Below are 17,462 nucleotides of genomic sequence, written 5' to 3' on the forward strand. Positions count from 1 at the left end.
TTCTTCCACATGCGTAACATACGTCAAATTGCTTCCTGTACAGATAGCACCTCACGAGGGTTGACCCATATTTGATGAAGTTGGGCACCCTGAATCCGTCGAAAAGCACAATAACCGATCCCGTAGCTTTGATACGTTGTGCAGCCAACGCCGTTGGGTTGTATTCATGCACAATCTTTTTCGTGATCACACTCTGACTGTCATTGAGGTTCACTCTTCTAATAACCCCCTTGCACGTAGAGTGGGGGGCTGTTTCATAAGCACTCACTTCATATTCTGCCTCCATGATCGTAATGGACTTGATTCTCACATACCTTTCAGCATGAGAGGAGTCCGGTGTACTAACCACCACAATATTCTGTGTGAAGTTGGGGCAGACGATGTCTTCCTTCGCTTGGTCTGCTGTAAGCCCGGCTGCCTCGACGACCGCTTCTCCAATAGCTGTGCTGACCTTGTTCAGGTTGAGGCCTCCTCGAGGCCTAACGATGATTTTCCTGTGCTCCTCCGGCAGTTGCGGCATTCTTGACGCCTTCACAATCCGGCGTTTGAGCTTGTCGGCCCCGGCAGCACCTTTGTTGGCGATCTCCTTTCCTTGTGATTCTTGGATCAAATTGGCGGCTCCACCAGCTCCCCAGGTCTTTTTCGCAGATCGCGATCTTCGGTTGGTGACCACCTGCCAACCCATTCTTTCCTCGCCGTCTTCCGTCTCCGAGGAGAGTTCGTCGTCCATGCGCATATCGGCCATGCCGGCTTGGCGGGCTCGCTAGACCTACGTGGCGTTAGGCCCAGCGTGGCGCCCACTTGCGATGCACAGAAAAGAGGCTATAGAAGTCCAAAAAATGCTGGCCCACCTTGTCCAAAGGTGTCCACCGATTCGGGTTAACCTCACGAATCCGATGATGAGCTTCAATGCGTGGTCCTGCCAAAAGTGCCGGCAGAATCATTCAAAAAGACGGAGCCGATGCGGGGCACGTCCGCTTTCTTCAGCTGGTCGGCGTGCTGCATATTTCTGGCTTACCCACAATTGATTAGCGTGTATGCAGTGGCGTATATGACAGCCTTTACGCAGGATAGAAGTGACGCGAGATTGTTTCGCCAGGTCGTCGTACTGCATCGTACCTGTTGCGTACATGTATAGTCGTGTTACTTCTTCTTCTACTACTACTACTACTACTACTACTACTACTACTACTACTACTACTACTAATAATAATAATAATAATAATAATAATAATAATAATAATAGTAATAATAATAATAATCCTATTTTATGTCCACTGCAGGACGAAGGCCTCTCCCTGCGATCTCCAATTACACCTTGTCCTGCGCCAACAGATTCCAACATGCACCCGCAAATTTCCTAATTTCGTCGCACCATCTAGTCTTCTGCCGTCCTCTACTGCGCTTCTCTTTTCTTAGTACCCATTCTGTAACCCTAATGGTCCAACGGTTATCTAATCTGCGCATTACATGACCTGCCCAGCGCCATTTTCTTCACTTAATGTCTATTAGGATATCAGCTACCCGTTTGCTCTCTGATCCAAACCACTATCTTTCTGTCTCTTGAAGTTATGCCTAGCATTCTTCGTTCCATCGCTCTTCGCGCGGTCCTGAACTTGTTTTCGAGCTTCTTTGTCAGTCTGAAAGTTTCTGCCCCATATGTCAGCGCCGCTAGAATGCACTGATTGTGTATCTTCCTTTTCAATGATAGCGGTAAGCTTCCACTCAGGAGCTGACAATGTCTACCGCAGGCGCTCCAACCCATTTTGTATTCTTCTGTGAATTTCCTTTCATGGTCAGGGTACCCTGTGATTAATTGACCAATATAAACGTAATCCTTCACAGACTCTATAGAGGATGACTGGCGATCCTGAACTCTTGTTCCCTTGCCCGGCTATTGATCAATATCTTTGTCTTCTGCATAATAATCTTCAACCCCACTCTTATACTCTCTCTGTTTAGGTCCTCAGTCAGTTGTTGTAACTCGACCCCGGTGTTGCTGAACAGGACAATGTCATCGGCAAACGGGAGGTTGCTGAGGTATTCGCCGTCGATCCTTACTCCTAAGCGTGCCCAGTTTAATAGCTTGAATACTTCTTCCAAGCACGCAGTGAATAGCATTGGAGAGATTGTGTCTCCTTGTCTGACCCCTTTCCTTATAGGTATCTTCCTACTTTTCTCGTGGATAATTAAGGTAGCTGTGAAATCTCTTTAATTATTATTAAAGAACCGAATCAAATACCCACATTACCCATGCTACTCAATATTTTCACATACGTATTTAACCCGGCTGCAACCACCGACCAAGACCACCGAGTACATTGTAAAGATGGCCACACCTGCATAGATCACGCCTTAACTTAAGCGCGTAACCGCAAACGAAACTCAAGCACTGACATGTCTCCACCTTTTCTATGAAGAAACAAACAGACAGACAGAAACCTACTCTGCGATCATCCAACCGAGACAGCTCGGCGCGCGCAGTGAGCCGCGTGGGTCACACGTTTAGTATGTATATAAAATCGAGGTCGGTTTTCTTTTCGCGCCAACCTCGTGCGCCCCTCGCCAAGGCTGCGAGAGATCCTCTCTATATAACGACCTGACCTCCGAGTGTGTGTGTGTGTGTGTGCGCGTGACTCGACTGTGCGACGCACGAGCGTCGTCGGTGCGCCTTCTTCAAACAGGGGCACCCGCCCGCGACGTTTCGGCTTCCGCGTGCGGAGCGGAGAGCAAGTCTGCTTGCGCTTTGGACGATCTTCGCTGGCTCGCTCTCTCCTTGTGGCGGTCGCGCCGAGTTACAAGTCGAGAGGAGGACGAGGCGTGCCAGGTTATGTCACGAGGAAGCCCTAATAAGTCGAACATCGCCGTACGCGCGGCCCCGTCCTGGAGGAGAACTTTCCCCATGAACTGCGTCAAGGAGGTCCTTGCGCCCATGCCCGGCCTGAAAAGCCCGTTCCGGCGAGCGAGAGGAAAGTTTGGCGCCATAACATGGGTGTCCCGTGACGTAACGGGGAACCACCGCGCCGCCTGCTCTACTGTATATATTTCGACTCTGTTGCATTTACTCGGTCGCCTATGCTGCCTGGGGAACTTTAGAATCAGTAGCTATGGTGTTGTGATATTCGGGTCAAGAAAGCACTGTTGTACGTATGTTTTTTGAAGACTGAGCTCTACGATCGCCTTTGATTGCGCGGTGAACACTATTGTGTGAGCGAGCGCGCACCACTTGTTCTTCTTTGCCCTCTCCCTTCTCTGTCTGCCCGCCTCCCCCTCCCCCAGTACAGGGTAGCAAACCAAGTGCAACCTGGTTAACCTCCTTGCCTTTACCTCTCTCTTTTTTTCTGTTGTGATGTTGAACACGAAGTCGAGGCTTCGCTTCCTGCTATCGGTGGCTACGGAATGCAATAACGATCGTGTATTTAAATTTTGGCGTGAGTTGTTTGTCAAATCTGAATGTATTTTGGGACTCTCAAACTGGCGCAATAGGTTATGAGACAGGCGCCACTGGGGAGTACCCCCTGCGGCTCTTAGCATGCACATAAAACACGCTAAGCACCAGAGTTCCTGCATTCTGTTTCCATCGGAATGTGAGCGCCGCGACCGGGAATCGAATCCTCGACCTCTTGCTCAGCGGTACGTTTGTGACATTTATTCGGAGCCCTCCACGATAAGGCGTCTCTCGTAGACCGAGTGTTCCTCTGTGACTTTAGTGGCATCGGCTCTTCTTGTTACAAGATAACTTTAGAACAGCGTACGAAAGCAAACTTAATGCCCTTACTTACAGCGCTCAGAGATTGAAACTCGCTACTAGGAGCGCATGGCAGCCGGTGGTTTTTGCACCGCCTGTCGGCGCTGGGGACAAAGAGCTGATTTTCCGTGTAAAGAACGAAATCGAGGGCCTTTGCGACGCATTGCGACTGCACTTTTTTGGATGGATGGAATAACTTTAATGAAAGGTCCTGCGAGTTACGGGGCGCAAGGTCCCATAGAACGGGCTACTCCCACGTTGGGACCGGGAGTTGTAATTCCTTGGCCGCATCGTGGGCTCGCTGGACGGCCCAGACCTGCTTCGCCAGGTCTGTGCTGCGTAAAGGCCAGAATACATGGAGCGAACTTTCACGACGAAGTTCGGGCGGCAGAAAATCTGCCACGCCGCGACGCCGTATGTTCGTCGGGCTGCGCTACATGGAGCGAAGACACGGCGGCCGCCGCCGGTGAGTCGCTGCGTTGTTATCGGCGTGGCTAGGCAGTTTAATTCGCGCTAAGCCACTACTTTAAATATAGACGAGGCAAATGCGCTGTAGTGAAACACATGAAAAAAAAAAAGAGCTTTAACGACAACTATTATCGCTTTTGAATTGCGGAACACTCTAAAAACGCGTAAAATTTTGTTTAGAAATGATTTCTAATGTTTTTTATGTGTTTGAGACATTCATGTGCCGATGTAGTTTAAAGAAAGCGGCGATGCTATGCGTTGTGTCAACACTTCGCGGGTAAACAACTTTCGCCTTTCTAACTCCGCGGCTCTGTTCTGTGGCTCAACGCGCGCGCGGCCGAAGCAAGCAGACCCTAAAGTAGCGCACGTGAGCTTGTCTAACCATGGCTGTTATTAACTTAGTAACCGCTTTGGATGCCATGAATACGAAAAGCGGGAGACCGGCGTGAACGATAGAGCGGGATCGGGATACACGGACAAGCGGGGAAGCCTAGCCGGAAGTCGGAGCGGATAGTGAGACCATGATTGGCTCGCTTTGGGGCGCCGCTCGTTTGCCGCTTCCGGTATCGTCGCCGCCCGACGAACTTTTCTGCGCCAGCTGGATCGGCGGCGAACGACGTTTTCTTCGCCGCCGCGCGTCGCGCGTACGCCGCCGGGCGTCAAACGCCGACTATTCGTCGCATATTCGCTCCATGTATTCTGGCCTTAATGCTTCTTGTAGCCTGGCGGAGTCTTGTTTCTTGTTTGCATGGGTCCGATCATACGGCCAGAACAAGTGATATACGTCTAGTGTGCCATGGCAATTTTCGCAAGATGATACTGTGTATAGGTCAGGCATGTAGTGATGTAGTCTGTTCTGCGTGGGGTACGTTGTTGTGCCATTACCACAAGCCCGGATTCCGAATCTGCAAGGTGCAGAATTTATCCTGCGAGCGCCCTTTGGACAAACCCGGGGCTGCGCCGAAAGGCACAGCGCCCTAATTCTCCCTTGACAAGTCAAGATGCTGAGCCGTCAGGCAGTGGTGTCCTCCGGAGAAGCATCGGCGGGCAACATGTTCAAACGTGTCGCCAAGTGCCAGACAGCCCGGCGCCGTACCTCCCCTTCCCTGGAGGTCACCGCGCCCGCCAGTTTTGAACGGGGTGGCCAGCGTGGTCGCTGATTGGACCCCGCCCCCGACGACCGTCGAGTGCTCACTTTGGATTGGGCCGTTTGAGTGACAATGGTTTCTGGGGGCTTATAAGCCGCGGCGCGCCGCCTGGAAAACCGGATCCGCCGACCCACCGGGAGCAGAGTGCCGCTCTCGACTGGAGTGAGATGTGTCACGCGTTTTCGCCGGACGTCGCCGTGCGAGAACAGTCGCGTTTGCTGTGAGCTCTCGGCCCCAGTGCCGATCCCTTCATGTCCTGTATAATGACCTGTATATAGTGTATAAAGTCCCTTTTGTTATTCTCACCGACGCCTGACTCGGAGTCTTCGCTACCAACGCTCTGTCACGAAACGGGTGACGAGCGCTACGGGACCACCTCAAAGTCGTAACAGTGGTGGCAGTGGTGGGATGTCGTAACAGTGGATGGCAGCTACGGGATTGACCGGCATCAGCTACCTCGGCGCGGTGAGTGCCTGAAGTTTACCTCAAACACCAGACTTTCTCTGACACAGGTTATAGTAGCTTAGGGAAGGATTTGGTGTTGCATTGTGATAACCTTGTGTGTTTCAAGCCTAGTAAGAGTGTTTTGAAAACCAGGGGATGCTAAGGGGGTAAACAGGGCAGTGTGTGAAATACTTGCATATGTCTTACTAGTAGCATTATAGTAGCGTACGGCAGGTATATTCAAAAAGGGTAAACAGCAGGAGGACAGTGTGAACGATGGAGAAGTACAAGGTGAAGGAACTTCTCGAAATTTGTGAGGAGTTGGGCATTGAGTTGGGCTCAACCAAAAGAAAGAATGCGATCCTTGAGGTCATGAGGACTGGGGACGTAACGGCTGAGGAAGCCGCAGAAGCCTTGGCGGGTATCAATGAACGTCGGGAAAGGGAGGAGAAGGAACGTTGCGAGCAGGAAAGGAAAGAAAAGGAACGTCGGGAAAGGGAGGAGAAGGAACGTTGCGAGCAGGAAAGGAAAGAAAAGGAACGTCGCGAGGAGGAAAGGGAGGAGAGGAGAGAAAAGGAACGTCGCGAGGAGGAAAAGGAGGAAAGGAGAGAGAGAGAACGTCGCGAGCACGAGCTTAAAATGAAAGAGTTGGAGATCCGAAATAACTCGCCCGCGCCTGGTCTCACTTCTAATGTTCCGAGAATACGCGATCAACTTCCACCCTTTGTCGTCGGAGAGGATATGGCCAAATACCTCGTGAAATTTGAGCACGTGTGCGAACGGAATAGCATTGAGCGATCCCTCTGGGCACAGAATCTGTTAGCCTTGCTTCCTGGGGAGGCATCAGACGTAATAACTTGCTTATCGAAAGAGGCGTTTGAGAGCTACAGTGATGTGAAGGAAGCGCTACTGCGGAAGTACAAATTGTCGCCCGAAGCTTTCCGGCAGAGGTTCCGGTATGCAAAAAAGGGCAAGGAGTCGAATGTTGACTTCGCGTTTCGTCTAAAAGCCGACCTGGTGGAATGGCTGAAGGGCGAAGAGGTTTACGACGACCGCGACAAAATCGTCGAATGCATCGCGTTGGAGCAGTTCTACCGTTGCATTGATGAGGATGTCAGGCTCTGGCTGCAAGATAGGCTAAAGGAGGTTAAGCTAAACAAGGCAGCAGAGTTAGCGGAAGAGTATTACACCCGCCGCAGCTTGCACAGCAAGGCAGTGCGCGTAGAAAAAGCAGATAGGAGAGATGGGTTTTCCGGAAAGCCCGAAAAACGGAAATGTTACAATTGCAAAAAGCAAGGGCACATCGCTGCGAACTGCCCAGAGAAAGTTGCTTTTGCAACAAAACAGCGAAACGATACGACGCGTTCTTTTGAAAAACGGAAACCGTTAACCTGCTACAATTGCAAAAAGCAAGGGCACATCGCTGCAAGCTGCCCAGAGAGAATTGCTTTTGCAACAATACAGGAAACTCACAAAAACATACGTCTATTGGAGCCCTATGTGCAGGAAATTAAGATAAACGGTAAGAAGTGCCGTGGGACTCTGCAGCAACTATGGACGTTTTTCACCCGTCTTTCGTCTCCTCGAGTGATTTTACGGGAGAGTGTGCTAGGATACGGCAAGTGGCCGAGGAGGAGAGTGCCTGTTTACCGATCGCAACGGTTATCATTGAAGGAGAGTTTGGGAAACTTAACACCGAAGCCGCTGTGTCAGCCGCCCTCCCGGAGCACTTTTCCTACCTCTTCTCAAATAACTCGGAGCAGCTGCTGAAGGATCAGGGCAAATCATTCTTTGCCGACGTGGCGTACATGGCGCTCACGCGATCCAAAGCGCTCCCGCTGTCGATGGAACTTGACTTTGCGTCGGTGAGCGAAAGGCGGTGCGGCACACGGACTGATCAAGGTAACTTGAGTGGCGAGCAGTCACGGGAGAGGCAGAGCTCGGAGGCTGGCCTAGGCGAGCGGGTCCTGGAAGTGAGTGGGAGTGACGCGTGCAGTGCTAGCCGCGATGTAGACGCGACGCCGCAATTAGGCGACGCGGGCTCCACACTCGCTCCGGTTTCCGCCAGCTGGCAGGAGCAGGCGGCAGTTGAAAGAGAAACTCTGATTCGCGAGCAACAGGAAGACTGTTCACTAGCCGATCTGAGGAAGAGCGTCAAACGGGGAGGGGAAAAAAAGTGGGTTTCCTTTGGCAAGGAATCTGGCTTATTGTACCGCCGCTACACGGATAAGCAGGGTCGCAAATATAAGCAGCTTCGGATTCCGCGAAAATATCGCCGGGAAAAATGAATGACCTCATTTGCTTCCTCAGTAGTATGTTTTCGGTCCAAGTGATTTCAAGGGGACCATTCTAGTTTTCATTGTTATTGCTGATTATTAATTGTTCCTGATCTTTTGGTGTGTTGTTCATTTGAAAAAGGGTTGTTTTGAGCCTTGTATACTAGATCGTACACCTGCCTCTTGTTGCAGCGGGAGCAAAAAGGGGGATAGCAATTCAGTTAGGTTGATTTGGATTATAGCCTTGTCTGGTGTTTGACGGGAGACAGAGGGCACTTGTTCGTGTTGGGTGTTGCCTTTTGCCGGTCGGTTTTGCAAGCTGCAGAACGACCAATCGGGACCAGTGGCGAGAAGCAAGGGCTTAGGAACGACCCGAGCGGAGCTGGTTGAGGTGCCTTGGCGACAACGCGGTGAGCCGAGCTCCTGTCCTGGCGAGTGGGACCTGGGCACGTGAAGTGACCTGGCGTCCAGACACTGGACGTAAACTTGGACGAGCCTGACGAACGTGCGCGCCTGGCATCCGAGCCACGTGGAGGCAGCTCGTCTTCCCAGCGCCTTATCTGAGGGCGGGGATGCTGTTGTGCCATTACCACAAGCCCGGATTCCGAATCTGCAAGGTGCAGAATTTATCCTGCGAGCGCCCTTTGGACAAACCCGGGGCTGCGCCGAAAGGCACAGCGCCCTAATTCTCCCTTGACAAGTCAAGATGCTGAGCCGTCAGGCAGTGGTGTCCTCCGGATAAGCATCGGCGGGCAACATGTTCAAACGTGTCGCCAAGTGCCAGACAGCCCGGCGCCGTACCTCCCCTTCCCTGGAGGTCACCGCGCCCGCCAGTTTTGAACGGGGTGGCCAGCGTGGTCGCTGATTGGACCCCCCCCCGACGACCGTCGAGTGCTCACTTTGGATTGGGCCGTTTGAGTGACAATGGTTTCTGGGGGCTTATAAGCCGCGGCGCGCCGCCTGGAAAACCGGATCCGCCGACCCACCGGGAGCAGAGTGCCGCTCTCGACTGGAGTGAGATGTGTCACGCGTTTTCGCCGGACGTCGCCGTGCGAGAACAGTCGCGTTTGCTGTGAGCTCTCGGCCCCAGTGCCGATCCCTTCATGTCCTGTATAATGACCTGTATATAGTGTATAAAGTCCCTTTTGTTATTCTCACCGACGCCTGACTCGGAGTCTTCGCTACCAACGCTCTGTCACGAAACGGGTGACGAGCGCTACGGGACCACCTCAAAGTCATAACAACGTGTTTGAAGCATTCTGAACGTGAGGGCTTGAGGCCTGGTGAGCTTATTGTGAGGTGTGCTGTATATTCTGCGGTCTAGATAAAAGTGCTTTGTGATCTCGTTATATGTGGAGGGAGGGTCCCGATCCTCGCTGGGATAATCAAAACTAGAATAGGTGGCGTCGCGGAGGGTTAGGTCTCGCGCGCTCCTGTGAGCCATCTCATTGAGATTGGGAGGGGCGCCCTCGATCTCTCTGAGGTGTGCCGGAAACCAGCAGATGGTGTGATGCTGCAGCGGTGCGGATCTATTGATTATATGTAGTGCTTGGCTTGCAACGGCTCCTTTCTGACAGGCTTTGACGGCCGAGCGTGAATCGCTGTAGACGTGGGTTGTGGTCGGGTCTGTGAGCGCGAGTGCGATGGCGACCTGTTCTGCTATCTCGGGCTTGTGGGTCTTGACTGTGAGAGCGTTTGTGACTTGACCTTGCTTATTGACCATGGTGGCAACGGAGGCCTTCATAGACGGGTACTGTGCCGCGTCTACGAAACAGGCTAGGATCTCCTTATCACGTATTTCGTGCAGGATGAACGATCCGGGTACCAGCCTTCTGGGTTGATGGTGCGCGGGGTTCATGTTCCGCGGGAGTGGGCAAACCGTGTAGGAGTTGCGTGTGTCCGTCTGAACGCTTTGATATAGATTCTCGATTACTGTGGTGTCATGACCTAGTTTGGCTAGGATTTCTCTACTGCACTTGGCCTACCATCGGTTACCCAACGCTCCCCGGTGGCGCAAAAAAGCAGTGGCCGCCATGTGGTCAAAATATCGCGTTTAAACTGCTGAGCACCTTACATGAAGAAATTACGTTCACTTACCTGATCTAGCTTGTTCATTAAACATGAGTATTATTTACCATTTGTTATTAACAGCCTTGTATTTATTATTATTGCACTGATGTTCTTTGATCATTCTTTTTTCAGATGTTTTATTAAGTTACCGTAATCACTGTTGATGTAATTTATTTGCTATCTTGTTCTTCTATTGAAGTTCCCCACGCACTTCCTAACTTGGGGGGAGGGGGGCTCCCTGCGTAATAATAATAATGAATGTACTTGTAGCACCCTTCTCCGTCAGGTTAAGAAGGCTTCCAGAAGTAGCGATCATAAGACGATGAAGAGAACAAAGATGCGAGGTTCGTGGCGTCAGCACAACAAGGCTTAAGGAACAACAACGACATGGCTGGAAGATAGGTTTCCGAGAACAAACAAGTAGACGTCTTGTCCTGGTGTGGCATTCCTACAGTGGTGACTCGGACGCAGACATGAGCGCACCCGATCTTTCACCAGCAGGCGACCTCCAACCGCTTAATGTGCCATTCCTACAAATTTTGTTTTTATAAGTGTGTCTTCTTTGGTGAACAAACTTGAACTTCACTGCGCATGCTCCGTACTTTATAACTGGTTGCTTAGCTGCGCTATGCTAACGCATTTTGTTTGCGTACGCAAAGGAACACCACTCGAAAACATGGCGACACCCATGGCTTCCACATCAGTGGAAATTGGCATGATGTGGGCTCTCACTATCGTTGATCTATGCAACAAACTTTGGATTAGTCTTCCACTTCTTCTCAGATCATCTGAATTGCCAACTATAAGTGGCTAGTCTGCCTAGTTTGAGATAATTTGGCGCTGCCGGCTAAAGAGGTTTAGCCCTGCCTTGCACACAGCTAAGTCGTGCCTACGGGTCTCGTACACAAATAAATATCCAATAATGTGAACGTGAGAATGGCCTCTGCCGTATCCCAGCTGATCGTGCAGTGCACACGTAATGCAGAAGCTGTAATGCAAGTTGTTTTATTGTTCAATTTCATTTCCATTTAGATTATCATTTCCACACTTCAAATAAAAATTTGGTATAATGTCCCGTATGCTTACCTTGGCTTTATCTGTTTGCTTCATATGGTTGTGACTAACAAAAATCTGACTCCTTGGTTCTCGTTCATTGCTGTTCTTGTGCGAAAAGGCGTGTCGGTGTTGACTCCTTTCAACATGACACATACTCACTAGAGGGATTGACCGCAGAAGTGAGAAATTACATGAGGGACTATAAATAAAACAACGTTCTGAAAAATCAAGTCGATAAACCTATTTAAAACAAAATATAATCATCAGCCTATTTTTACTTCAACTGCAGGACGAAAGCATCTTTAAGCGATCTCAAATTACCCCTTTCTTGCGCTTGCGCCGGCGAATTTCCTACTTTCATCACCCTACCTTATTTTCTTCCGTCCTCTACTACGCTTCCTTTCCTTTGGCACCCATTCTGTAACTCTACCAGTCGACCGGTCATCTGTCCTATATACGTATCGCATGGCCTGCCCAGCTCCATTTTTTTTTCTCTCTCAATGTCAACTCGGATGTCGGCTATCCCCGTTTGCTCTCTGATCCACACCACTGCCTTCCTTTTTCTTAACTTTACGCCTAAAATTTTTCATTCCATCGCTCTTTTCTCCAGCAGACTACAGATGCACACTCACAATCATAAATTATTGTTCTCTTGCCAGGTTATTGAGAAAGTATAAAACGCACACACACACACGCGCATACACACTGATTGCGTCGGTTTAGAAATGCATTAGGCCAATGGATTATTTTGACTTGGGTTGGTTAGACATCGAGCACCAGATAATGCAATATCCGTTGCATGTCTCAGTAATGTATTGACATGGCTCAACGCATTATAATGGCACGAAATGATATCCATTGTAGTCGGAACAATGCGAAAAACGCTGGAGTTCAATGTGTTGAAAGCTAATGGGAGCGTTAAGTGATGAATATGGAGTTATAAGCTAGAGGTGATTAAAGTATGAGTCAAAAATGCTAGGAGGAGACTGAAAGCGCTCATCAAAGTATAGGTAACTGTTTGCGAGACAAAATCGGTGATAGGCAAAGTGCAAGATTACGATATGTCAACACGCAAGTAGCTCACGGAAGCTAGAGGACTATTTGTCGCCACCTCGATTCGAAAGAGTTGACATTAGCAAATTAGCACCACCTAGTCATCAATTCGCAATCTATCTTTGGGTTTGCGTTCGCCGTGTGTTGAATTAGAAGTCGAGTCGTGCACACCATAGATACACGGGTACACGTGTTGCACACTGTAACGTTGAGCGCATACACGAACCCCGGTGGGCTGTAAATATAGATATAGAGTTCTTTCGGAGAGCCTTGGGGACACTGGCGTTGGGGCGCTTCACGAATGCCTGCATTGGCACGTATGCATTTATGATTTTTCGGGTTTTGTTCCGAGCGAATCCTCCCTGACTTTGCCCTCCCTTGTTACTTCAGGAATTACGCCATGTTAATGATCTCTATAAGAGATGATTTCAGGCGTGAGAAGATTTCTATAAATATAAATAACCACCTAGCCTGCTTGAGCTAATCAAGTATTGGTATATACATCTATTGCGGTTTACAAGTTTACTTATTTCTCCTTGATATTTTCTGTCTTCATTTAAAATCTATATCACTATATTCTAATGTTACTTATGCATTTAACGACTCCGTGTCTGTCAAATCCTTCAGAGCACCCTAAAAGATTTATCATGGTACTTAACTTTATACGAGCCAGTTACAGTGCGTACGCAGGTGGACACGTCATGAGCTCTGAGCGCACTGGCTCGCTCAGTATCTGCGCATAGCTGCGCCACACACGTGCGCAGTCAGAATAATAAACGGATGATGATGATGATGATGATGATGATGATCCGCCTTAATGGCTCGTAACCCCTGAAGCGGTTAGTCCAAGAATCCAATGAGAGTAGGTGACTTAGGAGAATTCTTGTTTTAAGAGGAGAAACGGCAAATTAAAGGAATAACAAAACAAAAAGAAATACCGCTAAAACCACAATAGTATGCGAAGGAGCAGTCAGATTAAATGAAAGAAAATTATGAGAGAAGTAATAATGAATGAAAGAATAAAGGCAATGTCAATAAAGGTGTTGGTGAGCGAATTTTAGTGAAATGAGTACTGATCAGAAATTACAATAAAGCTACAAAAATTAACAGGGTAATAATTTTGTTTTAGTTAAGAATCAAACACTGGGCAACAAACATCTTCGTGACTATAGCCTATTGTGGACGCTTCAAATGATATACCGGAATAGTTAAGCCTAACGCGATCTTGCAGAGTGGCGCTCCGAGTAATCTCTTTGTCTACTTTTAATATCGTCAGAATGATAAAAACATGTGGTTTATTGATTCTATTTCATTACAATAATGGCAAAGAGCTACTCTCTTAAGTGTGTTCCAGAATTTCCTCCCTAGAGCCTTAAGGAGAAATATTTACTATCGTACCAGGCCACCGTGGTTTATACGTAAACGAAATGGCGGATTTATTAGCCAGGACCTCGTTAAGTGGACCTGCGATTTCTATTTTACCTGATGCAGCTTACGGCATTGCATTGAGATACAGAAAATTTTGCCTACAAAATGAACAAAAAAAGGTATAGCTGGATAAATCTCCAGATATTGAACATCTACGTTTTTGCTGGTATAACTTCTCGACAATACAAAGTTACTTACACCATATTACGCTGTCGTATCCTACAACTGAATTTTTATTATGAAGCTGGTCGGATGATAGTGCCATACCCAACCTTATTGCTACACGGCGTCAACAAATTTTGCTCTACTTCGCGACGCCTCAATAATGCCGATTTTGATAGGCCCAGCGTTTAGGAACCCAATTTAGCGTACGAAACACGCGCTTCGACCTAACGCAGCTACTCGTCCTTCTTGGGGAATTGCTGAGAGTTGTTTACGGGTTGCGATGTCCATGCGCAGACTCTGAAGGAATCAGAAACACGTATCAAAGTAAAATGTCTTTGCATGTTTCACGTTCCCCCAAACTCGGTCATATTCTTTAAATGATATTAGTCATCATGATGGTCTTGATCATAATCGCCGCTATATTATTATTATTATTATTATTATTATTATTATTATTATTATTATTATTATTATTATTATTATTTATGTTCCACTGCAGGACAAAGGCCTCTCCCAGCAATCTCCAATTACCCCTCTTTTGTGCCAGCTGATTAAATCTCATGCTTGCAAATTTCCTGATTACGTCCCACCACCTTGTTCTCTGCCGTCCTCAGCTCAAAGGACTGCGTGCATTGGAAAGAAAGGATACTTTGTTGTTCGCCGATTATGCGCTGAATGAAAGGCCGACCGTAGAGTTTCCTAGTAAAATCACTAGAGGGAACTCTGGCGCTCCCATCGTTCAGATGGCATGGGAATGATGGTTAGCACATTTGTTTGTCTGATATTACTGCTTGTGGCCTCAAACGTACTTGTGGCTTTATTTACCAAGCTTTGTCTGCCTTTATCAGCCTAAATTTTCGAGTTATTCTATACTTCCAAACGCGGCAGGTCAACAATAATTTGCGCGCATGCAGAATTGTTGAAAATAGCTGCATTTAAAACGTAACGTTTTTTTCGGGAATGAACAATTTACAAAGTTACAAAGCAATTTGAAGCCAGAAGGAGGAAGTTTATAAAACTCCATGTATGCACTATCATTTCCACGTTGGCTGGATAGCTCCCACAGACATTAGCACCAGAGTTGCCTCTAGTAATCTGAGCAGGAAACTATATAAGCCGGATAGATACGTTTTATGGGCCCTTGTTCATTACCTGTGAAACGCCGAGCGCTTACCTGAGAAGACACGAGTGATCTTACGAACCGAAGCGGAGGAAACCGCGATTGCCATGGCCATGCATGCGGAAGCGCATACCGTCATCAGCGACAGCAAGCAGGCCATCGGCAATTTCGTCCGTGGTAGAATTTGCACACAGGCGTACCATGTCCTCACACGACGCCCCCTAAGCGGCTTGACAACCCTCGTGTGGACCCCCGCTCACGCGGCTGTGCCCGGCAACGCGTCGGCTCACAGTTTGGCTCGAGATCTCGCGCGCCGAGCCTCATCCGCGGATGCGGATGGCGTGAATGAGGAGGAGAGACACGAGGAACCCTGCGAGACTTATTATGAAATAGCCCATTGGTATCGCTTGAGGCGTCGCGCGCTCCCACCACCGGCCAAGCAACTCGACAAAACGCAAGCGGTCGCGTTTCGGCGACTTCAGACATGTAGGCTCTGTTCAGAAACAGGAACACTCACACACATAATGTGGGAATGCACCTCGCTCCCGTTCTCTCATCCCCCCGTCAGCAGCGAGACTGACTGGACAGCCTGGCTCAGTTCCGGGGACGTCGACCGACAACTTGAACTGGTGGACTGGGCGGAAAAGGCCAAGCAGGCTCAGGGCCTTACTTGAGCCCTAACCCTCAGCCACGTCCCTCTTTACCCTTCCCCCTTTCAATAAAGTTTATCACCGCCACCACCACCACCACCACCACCACCGAAGCCCGAAACTGTGTGCGCTATATGTGGGTTATATGAGGGTGTGGCCTATAGCCCTGTGTCCCGTCTATTCCTTTCGCCGATGTGCTTCTGCGCTACTGTGTAAATAACGCTATGTGTTATTTCTTCCCTTTTCCGCGATAATGTGGATTTCGCTTATCTTGTGAAATACACTCGCAAATTTACAGCCGTGTGTCCCGCGCTACAAGCCTGTAGACATGTTATTTCGCTATTGCACCATTCATTGTTTTGTCTCTTGAGACGGATGACGAATCGGGCTTGCAGTGTGCAAACGACATCGTAGCTTTGTCAGAGCGTAAAAAAGTGAGCGAACACTATAGATCATTGAAGACGTCCCACGAATGAATGAATGAATGAATGAATGAATGAATGAATGAATGAATGAATGAATGAATGAATGAATGAATGAACAGCTTTATTTGTCAGGATTAAAATCTTGCAAGACCTGCGTGGATGGGAGGCGACAGTGACATCTACTCGCTTTAGAGCTTCATCACGTCCACGGCTCATGGCAGGACATGGTCCTGCAGACCAGGCTCGGAGCTGCCTAGGTCTCCACACTCTGAAGGCGGGAGGGAGGGTGGTGGTCGGGGCATTCTAAAGTATGTGGTCACAGCTAGCATAATGGGCTGCGCAAAGATAACAGCTGGGAACGAAAAATTGATAGGTTATGGTTTATTCAGGAGTGACGGAGTAGTGATGGTGTGTCTTTCCCCAAGATTTCCAATTCCCTCGAGTTGGGACGAGTGAGAGTGGGTAAAGTATGTCGAGGTAGGGACTTGTAGTGTTGACAGATGTCGCGGTATGCAGTGAGCCTCTCATGCGAGGCTTCAACCTCTCCTCGTGTTGTCTGTGTCCGGTTCGAGAAACCTCGGGCACATGCCTGGGCGGCTTCGTTGCCTGGCACGTCTCGTGCCCAGGAGCCCAGACGAGTGTAATTTCTGTCTGAATTACGGATTTGCGTGTGATGGGGAGTCCAGCCAGTCTTATGATACACCCTGCTCCATAGTTGTTGATGACATTGTTGTGGCCGAGGGGAACGCCCGACAAAGCCCGTGCGATAAAACTGCAGCTAAAGGAATACATAAGTATTAGTACTTGCCTTTTTGCAGCCGACGGAGACGCTGAAGCCGAAGCATTCGCAGAAATTTGCGAAGCCTAAGTTAAGGTAACAACCAAAGTCACTCTACAAATAAACCAAGCACCAGCAAGGTATGATGATCACTCACCAACTAGCCCAACTTTCCACTTTACTAAACCAAACAGCCAAACGAAATTTCCTTTTTTGTTTTACTTCCAGGAGCCAGTCGAGAAAGAAAAGGCCGTAAATACATTACTGGTGGCTAATCCCGCTCCACAAATAGATAGTTTACACGTGACTTCACGGGCGCAGTTGCTCATCATGCTGCTTCGCCATCATGGCGCTTAGGATGGCGTTAGCGCAAGCCATCTATATGTGCAGGTTCCAGCTATGGTGGACAAACTTTCGCAAATTTTTTTTACAGAAATCAAATGCCGTTCGCCCCATATATTTGACCTACTTACCTTTAAGGTTCCTATAGTAAGTACGCGGAACTATGTGCCAGTGTATAATAACCACTTTTATCCGGAACAGTGTTCCATATGTGCTTATTATCTGGAACAATCTTCCACGCACTTGTAACTGAAACCAAGTTTAGGCATGTGCGACGTGTACAGATAAATG

Source organism: Dermacentor variabilis, chromosome 9 (genome assembly GCF_050947875.1).
Source record: "Dermacentor variabilis isolate Ectoservices chromosome 9, ASM5094787v1, whole genome shotgun sequence".
Taxonomy (NCBI): Eukaryota; Metazoa; Arthropoda; class Arachnida; order Ixodida; family Ixodidae; genus Dermacentor; species Dermacentor variabilis.